The 10,177-nt window shown below is 44.0% G+C and overlaps 1 protein-coding gene across 2 annotated transcripts in view; it reads left to right on the top strand.

Annotated features, from left to right (window-relative positions):
* Positions 1-780: 780 nt before the first annotated feature.
* Positions 781-10,177, top strand: part of fbxl16 (F-box and leucine-rich repeat protein 16) — a 164,774-nt gene continuing 155,377 nt past the window's right edge. The window contains exon 1 of one of the 2 annotated variants that reach the window (XM_043712052.1): positions 781-1,125. The gene's annotated coding sequence lies outside the window, so the exon portion shown is untranslated. Of the gene's footprint in view, positions 1,126-2,387; positions 3,343-10,177 lie in introns of those variants that run through there. The other variant, XM_043712050.1, reaches the window with a different exon arrangement.

Below are 10,177 nucleotides of genomic sequence, written 5' to 3'. Positions count from 1 at the left end.
CAAGTGGTTGTTTTTAGGAGAGGGCTTAATAGACAGTATCATGTTGGTTATCTTGTGCTGAAAATCCATAAAAATGCAAGAAGCAGTCATTTACTTTCTGAATGTGTCTGAATTATCCATTTATTAATGAAATTGACTCAATTCCCAGAGGCCACATTCTCTTTATCTAAACCCAGCAATTTTCCTATTTAAATATATTTATGGGCACTTCTGTTCAATTTAATATGCCTGAGGTTTTTATTTTCTCATCAAGTCTCAATAATTTTTCACAGATGTTGATGTGTGACATTACCAACAAGGGCAATGGTAAGAACATAACATTTGTTGTATTTGTACAATTTCAAGATTTTGGGTAAGATGATGGTAAGACTGTCAAATGATATGGGCTAAAAAAGATCAAATGGATTGAAGATGCATGGTCTAACTAATTTGAAGAACAAGTTTGAGGACACATTTCTGGATTGCTACAAGATGCAGTCAATGGATCTGGATTACCGGCTGTTGCAATTTTAGTGAGCTAGTCATGTCCACTGAAATGGCTTGATGGTAGTGAAAAATAAACAAAACATAAAACCAGCGGGCCAGTTAACAACATGGTCCATCACCCCAGTGCCGAGTTTACCTGGGACAGTGTGGTAACATGAGACTACCAGCTTTATTTTCAACTGGAGTTGACAACTTTTTTTAAAAAAAGGACCATTCTTTCCCCACCCTCTTGTTGGTGCTTCCATCTCCTTCTTGGGATTCTGTACAGATAGTTCAATTCCTTTAACTATTCGACTTCAACTGGAAGGACTTTTCTGTTTCCGGTCTCCAGAATTATTTTAATGCATGGGACCTCCAGTAAAATAGAACTGAATGGTTCTGCTCATAGTGTTGCTAAATGCTTTGCAGCATCTCACCAAGGCTCCTTCGACAGAAAAAATTAAATCTGTGCCCTCTACACTAGAAGGAGAAGAATGGAATAAATGAATGATTTGTTGTCATACCTACCGAGATCCAATGAAAAGTGTTCTGTCGCCACAATCCAGCACCATTTTGAGGTATCTTGTCAGAAAAATTAAGAAAAAGCAAAAAAGAAATGAAAAGGAAATAGAGGAAAAGAATGCAGTCAACCTGGAGCAGGTAGGCTTAACATGGATGTGCCACCCTGAAAACTACTCACCATCCCAGCTTGGAAATGTGTCACTATTGCTTCATTGTTCCAGGTCAAAATCCTGGAAACCCCCCTCTAACAGCGGTGTGGGTACACCTACAAGGCATGGATTATAGTGGTTCAAGAAGGTATCCATCTTCTCCAGGGCATTTAGGAATGGGCAATAAATGCTGGATCATCCAGTGATGCTTGCATCCCATGAATAAATTTTAAAAAGTACAGAAATTGAAGTTGAAAATAACACATTTTGTGGAAATTTGTCATCAGCACAATTCACAAGATTACCAATAGAAAGAGAAAACAACATTTAAAATGCAAGTAATGCTGTTTACTCTTCATTTTGATATTTCTTGCAAATTGCTCTGATGTAAAGCTTCCATAATGTATGGCTTTTTTCAGCTATACTGAAACACACACACGCTGAACACACCCTCCTCTCCACCCAGTCCTTCACCTGCTGATCAGAATGATTCACTCTTTCTTAGCACGTTTAAATTATCTGAATATTTAATTTCAGGATTTGATTCAAATTTATTTGTATATCATTAGCTCATCTCCTTTCCTGGAACTGTTATTTCCCTCTGGGCCCCAGTTACCAAGTCACCTCCGGCAGCCTGGTTAGAGGGCTCCATTAGTCAAGAGTTATCCTTGACAATGTCAAAGGACTAATGGGCCCAAACTGGGATACCTGAGTCAAGGTTTGCATTCATCTGACATCCAGAGGCATTGTTTCATCAATGAATGATAAACACAGACAAGGAGCAGGGAAGTTGGCCTCATTTATCTGTCATTAATGTGGAGAGATGGGGGGTGGTCCAGGATTTCTACTTTTGCCTGCCCTGGGATCAGGGATAGTAATTTGGCACAAGACCAGAGGCCAATTAAGTGGTCTGTCTGGTTTATGATTCAGATGCTTTCCAGTTAGGGGGATGAACCTGAAGACAGGTTACTGTTTAGATTGTTTTAAATGGCAGTGGTGTTCTGTTTGAATTTAATTAGAATTGTAAGCATATGGCTGTCTCTGTACTGGGGCAAACATACAAAATCTTACTGCGATTTTGTTATTTTTTCACATTTGTAAGGTTGGATTTCATGCTCTATGTGTTATAGTCATTTGATTTATAATTAAACACAAGGCATTCATTAACAACATGCGGAGCTGTGATGAGATTGGAACACTGACAGATTTGAGAAGATCCCGGGCACTCTAACAGCTGGGAATAGCCTGTCAAGCAAAGGCCAAACAGCACCCATAACAATCAGCTATTAATCTCCGATTTTCAGGCGAGGAAAGCGACATCAATCCATTCGCGCTGGGAGCTCTAAATACAGCGTGATCTAGCAGGCTATCAGGAATCACCTCCCCCTCCGTCGCTCTCGGCTTTATTTAGGGCTGTTATTTGACTGGAAGATCCTGGTAAGACTCAAAAGAGCTGGCGGTAGGAGCCACTCCGTTTGACTGACGACGCTCATGCAGCGCTTTTCCAGGACCTGTCGCAGTCGGCACCCGGCCAGCTGTCCTGCCCCCAGTGTCTATGGCGTGCCCAGGGTGATGTCGCTGTCCATGGTGCTGATCTCGCGGTGTTCGCCATTGGGCTGCTGTCCGCGGTCCTGATCGCTGTCGCTCTACCTGGGTCGGTTCAGTCGCTGTTTGCCAGCCATTATCGTTGCGATGAAACATCTTGTTCTCTCTGGGGTTTTTATTTGTACAATCGACGAAATTTCGAGCTGTAGCCGTGTCCGTGGTATTGTTTGTGGCTCCCGTTGATTGTAACTTACGGCTGCACACACACACACACACACGCACGGGCAGGCTACCTATTTTTTTGAACTCCTGTTCCGTTTCTGGGTGAATGATACGATTCCGGGCTCGGCCAGGGGCCTAGAATGATCCTAAATTGACCGGGACGCCCAAGGAGAGCGGTGTCAATACCCGCGACATGCACGGGGATCGGCGCTAACCCAGAACAGATTGGAGCGACTTGCGTGTAGAAGCAGCATTTATGTGAGGGTGAAACGGCATTATACAGTCGAAGCCTGTGGCTATATGTCACCCCTATGTCACCGCTCACTTAAAGTGAAACCGCGTCTCCTTATTGTCCGCCAAGTGGCCTTTCGACTGGTTCGTAATTCGATGAAATTTCACGCAAGCTTCACTCCCTTTTGCGGACGCTTCATCTTGTAAGGTAAGTCTAAATACTAACATTGTGGTCGAGATACTGTCGGAAAAAAATCAAAAGTGGGCAGCTGACAAATAAGAAGAGAACAGACATTGAAAGGTGATAATACGGCAAGAGGATAGATGAGAGCGTTCATGCAGAAAAGGCAATTAAACGCAATCTGAGAGCGAGAGAGAGAGCGAGAGGGAAAGGGAGCGGTTGCTGAGAAATACTAGCATGCCAGCGAGTGTGTGAGTGAATTAAAAGGAAATGGAGTGTGTAAACGTAAGAATGTGCGATGGCGTACATTTGGAAGAGCATCAGGAAGGAGCGTTGTGTGTCATAAATGTCAAAGGGCTTTTGTCAGAAATGAAGAGAATTTCAAACAGAATACAACATGCATGCCCACCTGTGCAAGTCTGTGCGACAGTGTGTCATAATGTATCTGTGAAATTGTGTGTGAATATACCACTAGATATTCGTGAATACACGTTTGTGAGTGAGAACATATAGCGTGTAGATCTATGTGTGTAAGTGAAGCTGCATGCGCTGGTGTACACATGTATGATATGTGGACGAACTAAGATAATTCTAGGGGTGTGTATGAGTATGTGATTGTGCATGAATCTGGGAGTTTGTTGGAAGTGAGTGTAGGTCTTTAGGAGTATATGAGACTGGGAGAGCATATGTATCGAGGAGTTTATATGGGTCCGCGAATGTACATGTGTTTGGGGGATGAGTTTAAGTCTGCAAGATATATATACTTCTGAGAATGAGCCTGGGACGTTAGATGGATTGAGAGTATGCGTTCATTTGTGTGTGATTGAGTCTCAAAGTCTGCAGGGGTGTATGAGTGTGGTAGTGAATGGATGTTTGCGAGTATACATGAATTGATGGATGTAAATAAATCTGGGAGTGTATATGTGGGTGTATAAGAGTTTGTGGATGTATATGAGTCTGACAGTGTATATGGGTTTGTGTATGTGTCTCAGAGTGTGCATGAGTCTGGTAGTGTGAATCTGAACGTGTGTATGTATCAGGGTGTTATGCTGATCTGAAAGTATGCATGGGTCTGGGAATGTATGTAATTTTGCGAGTGTATATGAATCTAGGATTGTCTATGAGTCTGAAAGTGTGTATGAGTCTGGGAATGTATTTGAGTTTGAGAATGTATGTGTCTGGGAGTGTATATGAGTCTGCAGGCGTTTGCGGGCCGGGGGCTGTACAGTATATGAGACTGAGTGTGCATGGGTCTGGAATTGTGTGTGGCTCTGGAAGTGTAAATGTATCTGAGAGTATGCATGAATCTGGGAGTATACAGAGTATGGGAGTGTCCATGTGCCTGTGGGTGTGTATGAGTGCGAGACCGGAGGTTGCATATAAATCTGTGAGGGCGCGTAGCAGTGCTGAGCTTCACACAGCGCTCAGCTCCCAGTCTCTCTCGGGTGGGGGCGGGGAGAGGGAGCAGCTAAAACACACACACAGACACACTGCAGTCCTGACGCAGTCTACCCTCGCTGGTTTCACTCGGATCAGTAAAAGGGGTGGGGGTGGGAATGGGGGAAATGGTTCACTCGGCAGCGGCCGCATACCCTTCCATTCGTTCCCAGGAGCTCACTGGGGTCGGCATCCTCCCTCCAGTAACGGGGCTCCCCCAGACTCAACAGCCCTTGCTTGGAGTGAAGACAACTCATCACCACTCAGTCAATAACTCATTGCTCTGACCATATGTGTGGCGAGGTGCCCATGCTTTTTCAAACAACACCCTCCCCCCCACACTGAAAATGAGGGTGTTTTGTTTTAAATTCCTACCCCCACCCCCACCCCCACCTCCCCAACCTCAGCAAGTTCACCACCAGCTACCACTGCCCCTTGTTCCCTCTGACTCCCCTCTCAGACTCGATGCGTTTCTTACGGGAGGCTCCTTCTGGCTCGCCAATATTAAAGTCTTTTATCTTGTTTCTTCCTCCAGTCATTTCAAATAATAGAAAGCAAAAATCGTGTCGTGCCGAAGTCGAGTTTCTTTTTTAAAAAAAATTAAAAACCAGAAAATGCTATCGAGAAAAGTCGCAGGATCTGAGCCGAGTGCACTCGGTGTGACCAACAGTGCTCCCTCCTGCTCCAGGGAAATGGCTCAGTCCTCGCTGTCGCCAAAGTCATTCTGTGATGTCTTAAGTACATGAGTTTTCAAAGGAGGGGATTATTGTGGGGGATGGGGTCTTACAGAGATAGAAATACATGAACAACTGACAAATATTGTATCAATAAATGGGACATAGGGATTTAATAAAAGCGTTTTACTCATTTGCTTCCAGTCAGATCCAGGACTTCATTTCTTGTAGATGCAGCCTCGCATTATGCCCTTGTGTCACAAACAGTCTTCATAGCTGCAGCCTGGTTCATTAAAGTCTCTGCTTCCTAATTCAATGCAGCCCTCAGGCATGTCTGATTTTTTGCTGTAGATGCTGGATTGTGCCTGTGTGTGTGTGCTTGTGTGTCTGTATCTGAGTCTGTGTGTATGTCTGTTTTTGTGTATGTATATGTGTGTCTGCATGTATACATGTATACGTGTGTCTGTGTGTGTATTTGTGTGTGTCTATGCGTACCTGTATGTATGAGTGTATCTGTGTATGTGTGTCTGTATGTTTATCTGTGTGCATGTCTGAGTGTGTATGTGTGTATATGTATCTGTATGTCTGTGTATGTGTGTGTGTGCATCAATGTGTGTATGTGTCTGTGTCTGCATGTCTGTGTGTGTGTTTAAGGACCAGCAAGTTTTGACAGAAGGGGTGAAGGGAAGCAATCAGTGTAGCTTTGAATCTCGGTTCATTCCGGTTAGTGAGGAAATGATCTCTGAAAATTAAGTGATGGCTTGAGCTTTTTCTATCGGAACCCCTGACTGGTCTCTGTCAGCCACCCTTCCCTAGGAGGGTGGGAGTTGTCAGGTTGTTTCAGAGCTGACAGGGAGGTGAGAGTTAAGGCATGAGAGGTGCTTTATCAGGCCAAGGCAACAAGCTTCTCCTCGCTGGAGAGGTTGGGGGACTGAGAGATTGAAAAGACGCTCAGGGCAATAATTAGCTGGCAGGAGCAGGGATGTTAGGGCCGCCTTATGTGTGTGAGAGAAAGTGTGTGTGTGTCAGCATGAGTGTTACTGTGTGTGTCACTGTGAGAGTGTGTGTGTCAGACTGAGTGTGTGTGTCAGCATAAGTGTGACTGTGTGTGTCACTGTGAGAGTGTGTGTGTCAGCCTGAGTGTTACTGTGTGTGTCACTGTGAGAGTGTGTGTGAGAGAGAAAGTGTGTGTGTCAGCATGAGTGTTACTGTGTGTGTCACTGTGAGAGTGTGTGTGTCAGCCTGAGTGTTACTGTGTGTGTCACTGTGAGAGTGTGTGTGAGAGAGAGAAACTGTGTCAGCGTGAGTGTTACGTGTGTGTCACTGTGATAGTGTGTGTGTGAGAGAAAAAGTGTGTGTCAGCATGAGTCTTATTGTGTGTGTGTCACTGTGAGTGTGTGTGAGAGAGAAAGTGTATGTGTGCCAGCATGAGTGTTATTGTGTGTGTGTCACTGTAAGAATGTGTGTGAGAGAGAAACTGTGTGTCAGCATGAGTTTTATTATGTGTGTGTCACTGAGAGAGTGTGTGTGAGAGAGAAAAAGTGTGTGTCATCATTAGCGTCACTGTGTGTGCGTCACTGTGAGAGTGTGTGCATGAGAAAAAGTGTGTGTGTCATCATTAGTGTCACTGTGAGCGTCACTGTGAGAGTGTGTGAGAAAAAAGTGTGTGTCATCATTAGTGTCACTGTGTGTGTCACTGTGAGAGTGTGTGTGTGAGAGAGAAAGTGTGTGTCACCATTAGTGTCACTGTGTGTGTGTGTCACTGTGAGAGTGTGTTTGAGAGAGAAAAAGTGTGTGTCACCATTAGTGTCACTGTGAGAGTGTGTGTGTGAGAGAAAAAGTGTGTGTCACCATTAGTGTCACTATGTGTGTGTCACTGTGAGAGTGTTTGTGAGAGAGAAAAAGTGCATGTGTCATCATTAGTGTCACTGTGTGAGAGAGAAAGTGTGTGTGTCATCATTAGTGTCATTGTGTGTGTCACTGTGAGAGTGTGTGTTGTCAATGTGAGAGAAAGTGTGTGTGTCACTGTGAATGATATCATTGTGTCTCACTGTGAAAGTAAATCTGCAAGATTTGAGTTATAAGGAGCGGCTGAATTGACTGGGAATTTTTTTTGCTGGAGCATAGGGAGCTGAAGATTGACCTTATAGAGGTTTATAAAATCATGAGGGTCTTGAATAGGGTAAATAGCTAAGTTCTTTTTCCCAGCAGCGGGGAGTCCAAAACCAGAGGGCAAAGGTTTAAAGTGAGAGGGGAAAGATTTAAAAGGGACTTAAGGGGCAACGTTTTCAAGTAGAGGGTGGTGCATGTATGGAATGAGCTGCCTGAGGAACTGGTGGAGGCTGGTGCAATTACAACATTTAAAAGAGGTTTGAGGAACTGGTGGAGGCTGGTGCAATTACAACATTTAAAAGAGGTTTGGACAGATACCTAGATAGAAAAGGTTTAGAGGGATATGGGTCAAACACAGGCAAATGGGACTGATTCAGTTCAGGAAACTGGTCAGCATTGACAAGTTGGTCCAAAGGATCCAGTTCTGTGATATATCACTGTATGATTCTCTGACTGTTAGTGTGAGAGAATGTGTGTCAATGTGAGAGTGAGTTTCAGTGTGGGAGTGTGTCTGAGGCAGTGTGAATGTGTGTTTCTATAAGTGTGTGTCTATGATAGTGTGAGACAGTGTGAGCGAATGTTGCATAACTGTTTGTGTGTCTATATGTGTGTATTTTTGTGTCTCTGTGTCTATATATATCTGTGCGTGCCTCTGTGTGTCTATGTCTGTGGATATCTCTGTGTGCCTGTATAAATGTATGTCCATGTGATGTATGTCTGAGTGCATGTCTATGTGGGTCTTTGTGTATGTCTATGTGTGTATCTGTGTTTCTGTATCTATGTTATGTATCTGTGAGTGTTCATGTGAACAGTGTGTTTTGAAGTGTGAATGTATGTCTGAGTCTGCATTACCTGCGTTTGTCTTCTAATGTTCTTACCCACTCAAATGTAAATAAAACTTATTCCCTGGGGTGAGGGAGTGCAGAACTAAAGGTTTAAGGTGAGACGGGAAGAATTTAAAAGGGATCTAATTAGCAACTTTTTCACACAGAGGATGGGGCGTGTATGGAATGAGCTGCTGGAGGCTAGTACAATTACAACATTTAAAAAGGCATCTGAATGGGTATATGAATAGGAAGGGTTTAGGGGGATATGGGCCAAGTGCTGGGAAATGGGACGAGATTAGGTTAGGATATCTAGTCGGCATGGACAAGTCGAATCGAAGGGTCTGTTTCTGTGCTATACATCTCTATGATTGTATGACTCTAAGCTGACGGAGGGAGTGTTAGTAAAATATTCATCCCTAAATTCATGTGGGATATTTCTCACAATTTTCTGAATCTGTTCCAAAATTAGTAATGAATTGTTCATGAATCTGATTCATTGATTCATTCATTTCTTTTCCTCCCCCAGAAATTCTTTATCTTCTTCAGATGGTAGGGCCCAGGTCAGACTAATAAGGTGTGAGAACCCTTATGTTAGAGTGCATGTCCCTCTTGCTTTATGTATGTCACTTCAGAGGCTGCTGATAGGCAGGTGAAAGGGCTTCACTTGTGAAACAAAGTCCATCTTGTATTATCCTCCTAAAACCAGCCTCAAAATGTTGGGTGTACCTCCCAGGATGGTCAATAGGATCCCTTTTTTAAAAAATCACTAATTCACTAACCTTCAATTGTGATATGTTTCTGAATTCTATGCAAGTGCAGAGTGAGGAAATCAATTATTTTGCTAATGCTTGGCTCTGTCTGGACCCTGGTCAGACTGGCTGATTTCAAACCTGTTCTGCAGAAATCTCTTGGATGCATCAAATAGGCTTAGTTTGATCTGAGAAGGAAGTTGGAACACTTGTTGCACATTTTAGGCTCCATAAATAGGGATGAGGGCTTCACCCATTGCCAGTGGTCAGACAGCTCCCAGACTCCTTCCTCATTGTTTCCAGGGCAGTGCAATTCCTTCCCAGTGGATAGCTCTCCAGGCATCTCCTGGTGATCTCGGGGAATAGCTGGATCTAAGGTTTGATGCTTTATTCAAGGACATCATGCCTTGGACCAGATTCAACAGATTCAATTGCATTCATAAAGCCATAGAGACATAGAGATGTACAGCATGGAAACAGACCGCTCGATCTAACCTGTCCATGCCGACCAGATATCCCAACCCAATCTAGTCCCACCTGCCAGCCCCCGGCCCATGTCCCTCCAAACCCTTCCTATTCATATACACATCCAAATGCCTCTTAACTGTTGCAAATGTACCAGCCTCCACCACTTCCTCTGGCAGCTCATTCCATACACGTACCACCCTCTGTGTGAAAAAGTTGTCCCATAGGTCTCTTTTATATCTTTCCCCTCTCACCCTAAACCTATGCCCTCTAGTTCTGGACTCCCCCACCCCAGGGAAAAGACTTTACCTATTTACCCTATACATGCCCCTCATAATTTTGTATAAGGTCACCCCTGAGCCTCCGATGCTCCAGGGAAAACAGCCGCAGCCTGTTCAGCCTCTCCCTATAGCTCAAATCCTCCAATCCTGGCAACATCCTTGTAAATCTTTTCTGAACCCTTTCAAGTTTCACAACATCCTTCTGAAAGGAAGGAGAACAGAATTGCACGCAATATTCCAACAGTGGCCTAACCAATGTCCTGTACAGCCGCAACATGACCTCCCAACTCCTGTACTCAATACTCTGACCAATAAAG

This window comes from Chiloscyllium plagiosum, chromosome 21, assembly GCF_004010195.1.
Source record: "Chiloscyllium plagiosum isolate BGI_BamShark_2017 chromosome 21, ASM401019v2, whole genome shotgun sequence".
Classification (NCBI taxonomy): Eukaryota; Metazoa; Chordata; class Chondrichthyes; order Orectolobiformes; family Hemiscylliidae; genus Chiloscyllium; species Chiloscyllium plagiosum.
This window is presented reverse-complemented; position numbering and strand designations above follow the sequence as displayed.